The following is a 14,694-nucleotide window of genomic DNA, read 5'->3' as shown; positions in this document are numbered from 1 at the left end:
TAATGTTGCTGGATTAGAAATAATTATTTGTACTTGCCCTAATTACCTCAATCACTCAGCTCTGCTGGTGGCCTGCATTATGGCAGACATCTCCCAGTGTGGTCCCAAAGCTTACGGACCAGGTAAACTTGTGTTTTGTATCTAGGCTAATTTCAAAGTACATTTATTATCAAAGTTATATTCATTATATAACATTGAGAATTTTTTCCTGTCATTCATTCTTTAGGGGTTTTCTTCTGTTTGGTGGATGTCTGTGGAGAGTAAAAATTTCAGGTTGTATACATTCTTCCGATATGAAATTGAACCATTGAACCATTAACAGGCAGCCATGAAACAAGGAAATGCAAAAAACATTTTTAAAAAGATCTTTGAATACCCAATGGGCAGAGAGAAGAAAAAAAAATTATGCAAATAATAACTGCAAGCAAATAACATTCTGAACTGAAGTCTACAAAGAGAATCCAAGACCCATAGTTTGTAAATGTCGTGGATCAACAAGCCGAACCAGCCCATTCCTCACCTTGGGCCCCTGACACCCTGACCTTTTCAATCTGGCCTGGTGCCTGAACTGTTGTCCAAACCCTGCTAATTCAGCCTATACCTGATCTTCCTGATTCAGCCTGGTGCTTAAATCGTTGTCCAAACATTGGGTTCAGTCTCTGGGATCCGGACCCTGCCACCTCAATTCCGTCTGTACCCGATCTTTCTGATCAAACCTCAGGTCTTCCTTGCTCTCGGGGAGGTGCCTGCTGCCTTACCTTGCCTCGTTTTTGCTGCATTAAATTGCCTCCAAGTCCAACAGGAACTGACAGACTATTGCTTGCGATGATCATTTGCTAGAAAAAGTGTGATAGCAAAGAATTTACAGTGGTGCTAGAAAGTTTATGAAACCTAAAACATGATCAGATCTTCATGTAAGTCCTAAAACTTGATAAACAGAACCGAATTAAATAAATAACACAAAAAACTTTATACTTGTTCACTTATTAATTGAGAAAAATGATACAATATTACATGTATTTGTTGGAAGAAGTATGTGAACCTCTGGGGTAATGCCTTCTACAAAAGTTATTTGGTGTTCCCATCAATGAGATGACACTGAAGGTGTGGATTGGAGAGGTGCCCTGCCCTATAAAAAAGACGCACAAAGTCAGATTACTGACGGAGCCTGCTCTTCTCAGGAAAGATTTGTTTATGTGCACCATGCCTCGATCAAAACAAGCTTTCTAGTGGCACTGCAGTTGCTTTCCTTGTCTCTGTAGGTGCTATAATTCACTGCAGCCCCCTTAACAAGGAAAATGAAGTTGAGTTAGCAGCAGATAATGTGTGTGTTTGAGAGGGTCACTAGCAAACTCAAATGCAGGAATAACAGGGACTTCAGCAATTCAAACAAAACAAAAGATTTATTACAGAAATTAACCAGCAAAACTAACAAGAGCTCAGACAAACTACACAGAAACTTGAAGAACTGAAATCACTGACGATACACTGAAGAACTCGATCAGGGTTTTAACAGATAAGGAACCTCAACGACTGAGCAAAGAGGGATTGACGTCGTCCCCTGAAATACACCGTGGAGCTCGTAGGAATTCAGGACCAATCAGACAACATAGGTGGCCGGACAAACCAGTAATCCACAAAGCCAAGAACTGCAATACAAGACATTGAAAATATTGTGCTAACTAAATTATCCCACATTGAATAAATGTGATCAGAACAAAGAGAGTTTAACAATCTCCATGATCCCAAATGAGACACCTGCAACACAAAGTGAAAACCAGAGCTGGTCCAATGACAAACAATTACACACAAAAGATAAACAATCCAAGGAACACTGCACACCTACGAGGTGACACTGAGAAAATACATACTAACTGACAAATAAAATCTCTCTTTTTTAACAACAACCCCTGGTTTTGACAACCAGTGGCGGCGCCAGAGATTTTTTCTTGCTGGTGCTACAGTGGGGCTGAATTATTCAGTGATGGTGCTGAGGGATGTGCTGTATGATAATATGTATTCGCAAGGCCAGACGCGTGGCATTCAAAAGTCAGTTTCAAGCATTATGTGCCTACTATAAATGCTTCTGTTGATTCACAAGCAACAGCAATTGATAAACATAACGTAGAAGTGAACTGTGACACTGTCAACAGCATCGAAGACAACCCGGGCTACACAGAGCATAAACAAACAAACCAACAGAGCATCCGACCCACAGCACACAACGAGAATCACGCACCAATCCCGCAATCAGCGTCAAATGCATGCTTTTCAACTGAAAAACACAACACTAACCCACAATGTCCGCTGCTATTCGCATTACATAGACAGAAAATGCCAAAAGATACACCATTATTAAAGTCAAGTAAGGCAAACAACAGGTGCAAGGCTTTACCAGGAGTTGGACAAATTGTACCCTGACCATGTAATACCTCAATTAATTCGGCTACTGAATTTAAAACAAAAATCAACAGAATCACCACTTGGAAGTCTAAGCAAAACCAGTAGGCTTAATAGCAGTAAATGTAATATTTTGGGATTTGCAGGAAACATAAGGACTATGGGGTATCCACCACAAAATAATAATAATAATCAGCATTAGTCTTGGACCAAATTTAGCAAAAAATTAACTGCACTCCCCATTGATGTTTTCAGAGAAGCACAATCCGTCTGTTGTTGTGATTGGTGGCGAAAGCATCAATGATTTTCTGGATGCGAAGTGCTTTGGTCCTCCAGCTGTTTGTGGCCAACAGGGCCAAGTTGCTGTTCCGAGCATCGCCACTGCTATTCCTTAGGTAGTTTTTGAGGCGAGTGAGGCAAGAGAAACTCCGTTTGCATGAAGCAGATGTCACAGGTAGAGTCAGTGATATGCAGATTGGTTTGTATAAATCTATAGATGCATCACGGTAGGGTCTCATTAGAGCTAGAAATTCCACTGTGTCATTCACTGTCTGTTCTTGCTAGAGACTCAACCAGTGCTCTCATATACTCTCGATTTTCTTGGACAATCTTTGCATGTCCTTTGTCAAGCATATTTCCTAATCTTTAACCGTCTTGTTTTCTCAGTCTGAATTTGGCCCGTGCCTCCATCGCAAACTTATGAGCTGCACTTACATGGTGGGTTTTGAAAGCTGTTGTAGCTTTCCACCAGTTGCGGTAACCAGTGACAGTGAAGGTGGACTCAGAATGGAACCCATGTCCTCCACACAGGAAATGCCTGCATGCGAAGCAGAACGTAGTATCTTTCGTGGTCGAATATTCCACCCAGTCAAAGCAGCCATGAATAAAACTCCTTTGCTGATTGCCAAACTGTTGCGGGCAGCGAAGGGTACTTTTTCAATGCTGGCTGACGAGGTCCTTCCTCAGGCTGCTGGCTGACACTAACAGTATTCCCACTCGCACTAAGAGCGGCTTCATCCACGTTCTCTTCCGAATCCCGCTCCATTTCTTGTTCCTCTACTTCGCCCTCGCACTCCTTCGATGAACTGCTGTCGTCCTCATCCCCACTTACTTCTTTCTGCATGTCACTTTCAATTAAGACAGGCTCAGGCTGAGACATCACTGATTCCTCTGGATGAGGTTGTTTTCTGACTAAAAATCGATCCATTTTTCACGCCGGCCAAAATAATGCACGTGCCAGGCACACGCTTGCTTGTAAAAGCACAATGTGTGTGTGTGGCATCCGTTAGTCTCGCGAGACCATGGATCTGCGACTGGATGTATACTATCAATCTCCCGCGTAAGTGAGAGTGAGTGACATCACCACCTGAAGTGATCTTAGATCAGCTTAACTGATCTGAGGACAGCAATGGCACGACATTGACAATGAACGAATAAGTAGAAGTGTAGAGTGGATCTGACAGAGTTTATAACTTTATTGCTGCGTGGGTGCTATGGTAATTGGGGGCACTGTTTCACTAGGTCAACTGGAGAAACAAGCTGTATTCAAAACTACACAGATAAAGCAAAGCAGCTGCAATTTGTATGTGAAATTTCAGTTAATTTCTTGGTGGTGCTATTGTAATTTCTGCTGGGGCTATAGCACTAGCTAGCACCACCTTAGCGCCGCCCCTGATGACAGTGTTGGTGTGTGTATGCATGCATACATGTATAAATACGTACAAAGCTGCAGTTGTGTAAACACAGGATGCTGAGATACATCCTAGGATGTGCTGGGACACATCACCAATGATGTAACCTGGGGTCATTGGGTGTTTCGGGTCTCTCAACATCAGACACTCTCACTCAGGCGACCTGTCCAGGGTTGATCAGGCCCTGGTTCATGTCCCAGCAGCAACGGTCCACAGGTCCAACCTCTTGATCCGTCGCTACCTGGAGGCTTGTTCAACAGCCTCTGTGACGGTCCGGATGGGTCTTTTCTTTGGAGTCCCAGTAATGCCAAGGAGAGAGTAGGTTCTGAACAATGAGCAGCCAGCAAAAACCTCTACACCCCATTTCTATAGACTCGTACCATACCCTCCACCCCGGTCTGGGGCACTGCTCTACCAGCTCCTGGAATTTGGCCTTCTTGTGCTCAAATGCCTCTGCAGTACGGTCTTCCCAAGGAACAGTCAGTTCTACCATGACCACCTGCTTTGAGGTCAGGCCTCAGGGATGATGATGCGATGAAGTCAGGGAACTTTAATTGCTTCCCAATTTCAGCTTTCAGTTGCCAGTCAGACAATGTGGTGAGCAAGCCTGCTGGTGATCTAGGCTGAGGCTGTGAGTGACAACAGAAGGCCATCAAGGATGTGGTTACCTGCTGAGTTATTCTTAACGTGCCTAGCTACAGCTTCCAGTTTAAGATGATGCTGGTGAACCGCAGCAACTTCTGGCTGGTAGCTAACGAAACAAGGAAAATGCTTTGTTAATCACAAATTTTCTGGCAAACAGTCATCACAAGCAATAGTCTGTAACTCCCCTTTGGACTTGGAGGCAATTCGATGTGGTAAAACCGAGGCAAGGCGAGGCGGTGGGCACTTTGTTGAGAGCATGGAAGAGCATGAAAGATCGGGCACAGACTGAATCGAAGCCATGGAGTCCAGGTGCCAGACATGACTGAGCACAATGTGTGGACAGAGACTTACAGGCCAGATTGAAGTGGCGAAGTCCGGCATATCCAAGCGGTAGAACTTGTTGTTTGGACAGAGAGTTAAGTGCCGTGCCAAATTGAAAAGGTCAGGGCGTAGGGGCCCGAGGTGAGGTGGGGGCTGGTTAGGATTGCTGCTCCACAACATTTACTCGGCTCTGTGCTGAACTATGGGACTCTCTTGCGAACATCAGTTCAGAAACGCTATTTGCTTGCTGTTACTGTTTGTATGCTTTTTTTTACAATGCATATTGGGTGTTCGACGATCTTTTTTATGGATTATTTTAGTTGTAAGGGGTGTCTTTTTTTTATGTCACTGCATAGTCTAATTAAAATGGCTTCTTTGTTATGTTATAATTGAAAGGGCTTCTTTGTTATGTTAACTGCTGAGAAAGTCCTCCCGCTAGCAGTTTGTTTGAATCACGTTACTGATAAAAAGATGTTATGAACCAATTGGGATAGTTGTTATGTTTTTGGTGTGTCTGTAAGATATTGTATGCGCAGGGCTTTGGGGGGAGAAGGCAGGAGAGAGAGACAGAGAATGGACCAGGTGCTGTGAGTCCGCTAACTGGGTCGGACCCCGAGCGGGGCATTCGGCGAGGAGAGGAGATGGAGACGGACTCGCGTGGAGTGTCTGGTCAATCACCGTTGTTGGTCCCAGGCAGCCGGTCAAGGTGGTTGAGGGGTCGCAGGGTGAAGAAGAAGGGTCCTGAGCTCCAACTGTTTGTGCACGAAGAGATTTAACTTTGATAAGTGTGGCACCTTTGAGTTTCCTTTTATATTTTATTCTTTATTAATTATATAGTTCCAGTAATATCTATAAATTGTAAATCATTTATTTAATCATATCTGGTGTGTTGTCTGTTATTTGGTCGGGGTGGGGTACATCACACAGCATCCAGACAAACTGATTACCCAGTTTGGCGGGGTGGAGGGCTGTTTCCCTAGACGACAGTGAGCCGAGCGACCCTGAGGCTGGCCAGGGGGGCTACATAGTCTTTTATCTTCCTTTGGACATGATGTCTTTTTTTTATTCTCTGCACAGTGGGTGTTAGACAATTTTCTCACATATATGGGGCTTGTTTTTGGGTTTCTTCATTTCATGGCTACCTGTTAGGAGACGAATCTCAAGGTTGTGCAATGTAGATGTACTTTGATAATAAAATGTACTTCAGCTTTGAACTTTGGATGTAGAGAGAATGTTTCCTATTGTGAGGTTGGCTAGGACCAGACGGCACAGCCTCAGAATAGAGCGACATCCATTTAGAACAGAGATGAGAAGTCTGAGGATGTTGAATCTACCGAATTCATTGCCACAGATGATTGTGGAGGCCAAGTTATTGGGTATATTTGAATCGGAGGCTGTTAGGTTCTTGATTAGTAAGGTCCTCAAAGGTTATGGAGAGAAGGCAGGAGAATGAGGTTGAGAGGCATAATAAATCAGCCATAGTGGAATGGTGGAGCAGACTTGATGTGTCAAATGGCGCAATTCTTCTCCTACAACGCTGTACAAAAGTATTAGGCACGCTAGCTCTATATACATGCCTAAGACTCACCCCAGTTATGAAGTTCTCTTCATACAAGAGATCTCCATTCCATGCAACATGTGTGAGGGTGGCGGCAGCAAACAATGCTACCAAAGGCAACATCCTCCAGACAGTTTACAAAACAACTCCTTTCACTTCTTCTACATCTTCCATTTATTTCAAATGTAGTCCTGCTGCTGTTGGAGCCTGTGGTCTACAAACTGATGGTGTGTTTTCAGGCCGATCGAATGATCTGGTGCTTTGCCGTCTCTGAGAGATTCCACGAGGCTGCGAGCAAAGTGGATGACATGAGGGCCAGAAAGCGGAGGCACATATGTATATCTAGGATGCCCAAGACTTTTGAACAATTCTGTTGTAATGTTATGTATTGCACTATATTGTTTGTGGTTTTTGTATTGCTATATTTATGCTTTATTCTTGGTTGGTGCGGCTGTAACGAAACCCACAATTTCCCTCGGGATCAATAAAGTATATCTATCTATCTATACTGCTGCCACAAAAAAAACCAAATTCCATGACAGACCGTACTGTGCAAAAGTCTTCGGCACATTTATGTCATTAGGATGCCTAAGACTTTTGCACAGTACGGTATTGTACTTGGCAGAGTGGAGAGTGAGTTTGTAAATCTGGTGGGAACAAAGGATATTGGGGATGACAAGGGTGGATGGCCATTAGAGGGGTGTGGGACAGGTGGCAGAGGAGGCGGGGGAGGCGAGGGTGCAGACTCACCTAACCCTGAGACACCAGGCAAGGTCATTTGATTCCAAACAATTGGTTTATTGATCATCACAGAATGTCTCTCTGATGCTTCCCACTCCCTCCCCTCTCCCTTCCCCTTTCCCTGCCCCCTTTTCCACTCTCAGTCCACAATAGATATCCATATCAGAATCAGGTTTATCATCACTCACATATGTCATGAAATTTGTTTTTTTGTGTGGCAGTAGTACAGTGCAATACATAAAATTACCACAGTACCCAGCAGAAGTCTTAGGCACCCTGGCTATATATATTTCCCCACACGAAACCACCATGGTGGGCTTCACAGCTGAACAGGTGAGAAGGCAGCTGAAATGTCTCAACCCAAGCGAGGCTGCAGGACCGGATGGTGTCAGTACCAGAGTGCTCAAAGCCTGTGCCCCTTAGCTATGTGGAGTACTTCACCATGTATTCAACCTGAGCCTGAGGCTCCGGAGGGTTCCTGTACTGTGGAAGACATCCTGCCTCGTCCCTGTGCCGAAGACACTGCGCCCCAGCGGCTTCAATGACTACAGACCGGTGGCATTGACCTCCCACATCATGAAGACCCTGGAGAGACTTGTTCTGGAGCTGCTCCGGCCTATGGTCAGGCCGCACTTAGATCCCCTCTAGTTCGTGTACCAGCCCCAGCTAGGAGTTGAGGATGCCATCGTATTCCTGCTGAACCGTGTCTACGCCCATCTGGACAAGCCAGCAAGCACTGTGAGGGTCATGTTTTTTGACTTCTCCAGTGCGTTCAACACCATCCGCCCTGCTCTGCTGGGGGAGAAGCTGACAGCGATGCAGGTGGATGCTTTCCTGGTGTCATGGATCCTTGATTACCTGAATGGCAGACCACAGTACGTGTGCTTGCAACACTGTGTGTCCAACAGAGTGATCAGCAGCACTGGGGCTCCACAGAGGACTGTCTTGTCTCCCTTTCTCTTCACCATTTACATCTCGGACTTCAACTACTGCACAGAGTCTTGTCATCTTCAGAAGTTTTCTGATGACTCTGCCATAGTTGGATGCATCAGCAAGGGAGATGAGGCTGAGTACAGGGCTACGGTAGGAAACTTTGTCACATGGTGTGAGCAGAATTATCTGCAGCTTAATGTGAAAAAGACTAAGGAGCTGGCGGTAGATCTGAGGAGAGCTGAGGTACCAGTGACCCCTGTTTCAATCCAGGGGGTCAGTGTGGACATGGTGGAGGATTACAAGTACCTGGGGATATGAATTGACAATAAACTGGACTGATCAAAGAACACTGAGGCTGTCTACAAGAGGGGTCAGAGCCGTCTCTATTTCCTGAGGAGACTGAGGTCCTTTAACATCTGTCGGACGATGCTGAGGATGTTCTACGAGTCTGTGGTGGCCAGTGCGATCATGTTTGCTGTTGTGTGCTGGGGCAGCAGGCTGAGGGTAGCAGACACCAACAGAATCAACAAACTCATCCGTAAGGCCAGTGATGTTGTGGGGATGCAACTGGACTCTCTGACGGTGGTGTCGGAAAAGAGGATGCTGTCCAAGTTGCATGCCATCTTGGACAATGTCTCCCATCCACTACATAATGTACTGGGTGGGCACAGGAGTACATTCAGCCAGAGACTCATTCCACCGAGATGCAACACAGAGCATCATAGGAAGTCATTCCTGCCTGTGGCCATCAAACTTTACAACTCCTCCCTTGGAGGGTCAGACACCCTGAGCCAATAGGCTGGTCCTGGACTTATTTCATAATTTACATATTACTATTTAACTATTTATGGTTTTACTACTATTTATTATTTACGGTGCAACTGTAATGAAAAGCAATTTCCCCCAGGATCAATAAAATATGACTATGACTATGACTATGACTATATGTGCCTAAGACTTTTGCAGAATAATTGTGTGTGTATTATATTGTAACATAGCTCTGTGTTTTGCGCTTTGTTTGGTCAGGCTGTGTACACGTATGTGGTTGAATGACCAGGAACTTGAACTTGATAAATTCTTTATAATTGTTAAATGTTGTTGTTTTTGGTTGTGTGCTGCTCTCTATTCAACCCTCCACAACAAATTCCTAATACATGTAATCCCATATGGGGAAATAAAGTTAACCCTTGAATAAATCCCATCTCTTTTTTAAGATTGCTAATTTTTCATGATTTATTTATTGAGATACAGCACTGAATAGGTCCTTCGAGCCCTGAGTTAATTCTAGTCTAATCATAGGACAATTTACAATGACCAATTACCCTACCAGACACTACATCATACCCTACAAACTGGAGCACCCAGAGCTACCCATGCAGTTACAATGAGACTGTACAATCTCCTTACAGGTAACAACGGGAATTGTCTAGAATTCCCAATTGTCTAGAATTGTCTAGCAAGGTTGTGATGCTGAGGCTTTATAAGGCACTGGTGAGGCCTCACCTTGAATATTGTGAACAGCTTTGGGCCCCACACCTTAGAAAAAGATGTGCTGGAATTGAAAAGGGTCCAGGACAGGTTCACAGGGATGATTTCAGGAATGAAGGGGTTGTCATACAAGGAACATTTGATGGCTCCGGGTCTGTACTCGCTAGATTTCAGAAGGATGAGGGGGGATCTCATTGAAACCTTTCGAATGTTGAAAGGCCTAGACAGAGGAGATGTTTCCCATGGTCGGAGAGTCTAGGGCAAGAGGGCACAGCCTCAGGATAGAGGGGCGCCCTTTCAAAACAGAGATGCAGAGAAATGTCTTTAGCCAAAGGGTGATAAATTTGTGGAATTTGTTGCCACATGTAGCTGTGGAGGCCAGGTTGTTGGGTGTATTTAAGGCAGAGACTGATAGGTTCTTGATTGGACATGGCATCAAGGGTTACGGGCAGAAGACCAGGATCTGGGGTTGGGGAGGAGAAAGAAAAGGCTCGGCCATGATAGATTGGCAGAGCAGACTTGATGGGCCAGATGGCCTAATTCTGCTCCTATGTCTTATGGAAGTGAACCCAGGTCGTCAGTACACAAAGCGTTATGCTATCCACTATTATACCATGCCGCCCCAAATATGGGAAAAGGTTGAATAGGTTACAACTTTATTTCCTGGAGCATAAGGGAATGAGGGGAGATTCGATAGAGGTATACAAAATTATGAGGATTTTTCCATTGAATTTGGGTAAAACTAGAACTACAGGTCATGGGTTAAGGGTGAAAGATGTTTGGAGTTCCAACATTTTCTTGCTGCTTTAAAAAAAAAGATAGAAAACTACTTTTAATCAAATCTCCAGTTCAAGAGGCACAGATTGAAATAGTGAAAAAGGCCAAAAACAAATCTGAAATATTTTATGTCTGGAATAAAGGTTTAGAAATTTCTGGACAAGCCACTTAGACTTGTATTAATTTTGCCTCTTGTCTCTTACAGTCAATATCAACATGTAGTTTAATACTTTGTTTGCAATTCCACAGTGCAGATCAGAGACGGTGTTGAAAAAGAATGCTCCATCCATACATTCCTGACATGCTTTACTGACATCTAGCTCCCATCAGAAACACCTCCGCTAATTTCCAGAGGATTAAATGTTAAACTTGCATTCACCTTCAAACAATGAATATATAAAAAAGGCATGCACATGCTGTATCTTACTTCAGAGTTCTGTTTCACGAGCCAGCCCTCATCGGAGGATCAGAGGTGGTTAAGGTAGAGAAGAGCTTTAAATTTCTGGGTGTTTTTATTCCAGAGGACCTCTCATTGGCTCAGCATGCAGATGCAATTGCAAAGAAAGAACAGAAATGCCTCTACTTCCTTTTGAGACTGCGGAGATTCGAAATGACATCTAAATCTTTGACAAACTTCTGTGGAGTTTGTATTAACTCGTAGTGGAGAGTGTATTGACTGGCTGCATTATGGCCTGGTATGGAAACACCAATGCCTTTGAACAGAAAATAGTGGACATGGTCCAGTCCATCACAGGTAAAGGCCTCCTCTTCACAGAGCACATCTACATGAAATGTTGTCAGAGAAAAAAGCAGCATCCGTCATCAGAGATCCCCGCCATCTATGCCATGCTGTCTACTGACTGCTGCCATACAGGAGCCTCAGGATTCCCACCACCATGGTCAGGAACAGTTACCAACTCTCAACCATCAGGCCCTTGAACCAAAGGGGATAACTTCACTCAATTTCACTTGCCCTATCATTGGAATGCTCCCACAACCAATGGACTCACTTTCAAGGGTTCTTCATCTCATGTTCTTGATATTTATTGTTTATTTATTTATTTATAATATTTCTTTATTTTTGTATTGTTTAGCTCAGTGTTTATCATCTGCAGGCCGCCCCAATTCAAAGTCGCCCAAAATAGCAAAAAAGGAGCAAGCAGAACCCAGAAACTCATCATTCCCTGATTTACAGAGTCCAATCACAAACCCTGTCAACTGGACCTTGTTCAAGACCCAGAACTCCAGCACCATCCTCCAACAGCTTCGAGAGAGAGAGAGCAAGACCATTCAAATACAGGACCTTCCTTTGGGAGCAGTGAACCAGACTGAGGGAGAGAGTGTCACATGCAGACAGCTTCGCTTGGCAGCAGCGAGTAGACAGCGCTGAACACCAACTTACCTTCCGCTCATGCCTCAACGATTTTAAAGTCAGTGATATCAGACTACAACATGGTGTTTAGGATGCACTAAAGTTCAAAGTTCAAGATAATATTTATTATCAAAGTACATATATATCTCCATATACAATAGACAATAGGTGCAGGAGTAGGCCACTCGGCCCTTCAAGCCAGCACCACCATTCACTGTGTTCATGGCTGATCATCCACTATCAGTATCCAGTTCCTGCCTTATCCCCATATCCCTTGATTCCACTATCCTTAAGAGCTCTATCTAACTCTTTCTTGAAAGCAACCAGAGAATTGGCCTCCACTGCCTTCTGAGGCAGAGCATTCCACAGATCCACAACTCTCTGGGTGAAAAAATTTTTCCTCAACTCCGTTCTAAATGGCCTACCCCTTATTCTTAAACTGTGGCCTCTGGTTCGGGACTCCCCCAACATCGGGAACATGTTTCCTGCCTCTAGCGTGTCCAATCCCTTAATAATCTTATATGTTTCAATCAGATCCCCTCTCATCCTTCTAAATTCCAGTGTATACAAGCCCAGTCCTTCCAATCTTTCAACATATGACATTCCCGCCACCCCGGGAATTAAGCCAGTGAACCTATGCTGCACTCCCTCCATAGCAAGAATGTCCTTCCTCAAATTTGGAGACCAAAACTGCACACAGTATTCCAGGTGTGGTCTCACCAGGGCCCTGTACAACTGCAGAAGCACCTCTTTGCTCCTATACTCAACTCCCCTTGTTATGAAGGCCAGCATGCCATTAGCTTTCTTCACTGCCTGCTGTACCTGCATGCTTACTTTCAGTGACTGATGAACAAGGACACCTAGATCTCGTTGTACTTCCCCTTTTCCTAACTTGACACCATTCAGATAGTAATCTGCCTTCCTGTTCTTGCCACCAAAGTGTATAACCTCACATTTATCCATATTAAACTGCATCTGCCATGCATCTGTCCACTCACCCAACCTGTCCAAGTCACCCTGCATTCTCATAACATCCTCCTCACCTTTCACACTGCCACCCAACTTTGTGTCATCTGCAAATTTGCTAACGTTACTTTTAATCCCTTCATCTAAATCATTAATGTATATTGTAAATAGCTGCGGTCCCAGCACCGAGCCTTGTGGTACCCCACTAGTCACTGACTGCCATTCTGAAAGGGATCCGTTAGTCCCTACTCTTTGTTTCCTGTCTGCCAACCAATTTTTTATCCATGTCAGTACCCTACCCCCAATACCATGTGCTCCAGTTTTGCCCACTAATCTCCAATGTGGGACCTTATCAATGGCTTTCTGAAAGTCCAGGTACACTACATCCACTGGCTCTCCCTTGTCCATTTTCATAGTTACAGCCTCAAAAAATTCCAGTAGATTAGTCAAGCATGATTTCCCCTTCATAAATCCATGCTGACTCAGACCGATCCTGTTACTGCTTTCCAAATAGCTAAACAGCAAATCTACAGAAGATCAATATAAAAACAACCAGAGTGCAGAAGACAACAAACTGTGTAAATACAAATATAAATAAATAGCCATAAATAACAAAACATGAGTAAGACCAAAGAACTGATTGTGGACTTCAGAAAGGGTAAGACGAGGGAACACACTCCACTCCTCTTGGAATCAGAAGTGGAAAGAGTGAGCAATTACAAATTCCTCGTGGCCAAGATCTCAGAGGATCTATCCTGGACCCAACATATCGATGCAGTTACAAGGAAGGCAGAACAGCAGCTATATGTCATTAGGAATTCAAAGAGATCTGGTATGTCACCAAAGACACTTGTAAGTTTCTACAGATGTAAAGCAGAGAGAGCGTTCTAACTGGCTGTTTCGCCATCTGGTATGGGGTGGGGGTGCTACTGCACAGGATCAAAATAAGCTGCAGAGAGTTGTGAACTCAGTCAGCTCTATCATGGGCTCTAGTCTCTGTAGTATTCAGGACATCTTCAAAGAGCGATGCCTTAAAAAGGCGGCATCCATCATTAAGAACCCCCATCACCCAGGACATGCCCTCTTCTCATTGTTAACATCAGGAAGGAGGTATAGAAGCCTGAAGGTACACCCTCAACAATTCTGTAACTGCTTCTTCCCCTCTGCCATCTGATTTCTGAATGGACATTCGACTCATGAACACATACTTATTTCACTATTGTATACAATTGAAGATATAATACAATTGATGCAACAAAAACAGAATGTCAAACCAAGAGACAGCGAAGAATACAAACAACTTGATAAGACAATAAAAAGAAAATGCAGAGAAGCTAAAGACAGATGGCTAAATGAGAAATGCTCGGAGATAGAAATGCTACAAATCCATAACTCTGGAACAAAGTTGATGCACAGTAAGATTAAGGAACTAACGGGAAAATTACCTTGCTCAAGACGGCAGCTTAATTATGAGCAAAGAGGAAATCCTAAACAGATGGACGGAATATATAAAAGAACTTTTTGAAGACCAAAGAGGAGAAAAAACGAACATAAAGAAGAATCCTGAAGGACCTAGCATAATAAAATCAGAAACTCCAGCAGCCATAGATAAAACAAAACATAACAGAGCAACTGGTCCAGACAACATCGCTGTTGAAATGATACTGGCCTTAGAAGATTTTGGAATAGAGAAAATAACAGAAATAGCAAATGAAATCTATGATCATGGGGAGATACCAGCTGATTTAAGTAAATCACTGTTCATCACACTTCCAAAGAAAGAGGGAGCAACAGAATGTGAG

This window comes from Mobula birostris, chromosome 12 (assembly GCF_030028105.1).
Source record: "Mobula birostris isolate sMobBir1 chromosome 12, sMobBir1.hap1, whole genome shotgun sequence".
NCBI lineage: Eukaryota > Metazoa > Chordata > Chondrichthyes > Myliobatiformes > Myliobatidae > Mobula > Mobula birostris.
Note: the sequence above shows the minus strand (reverse complement) of the source record.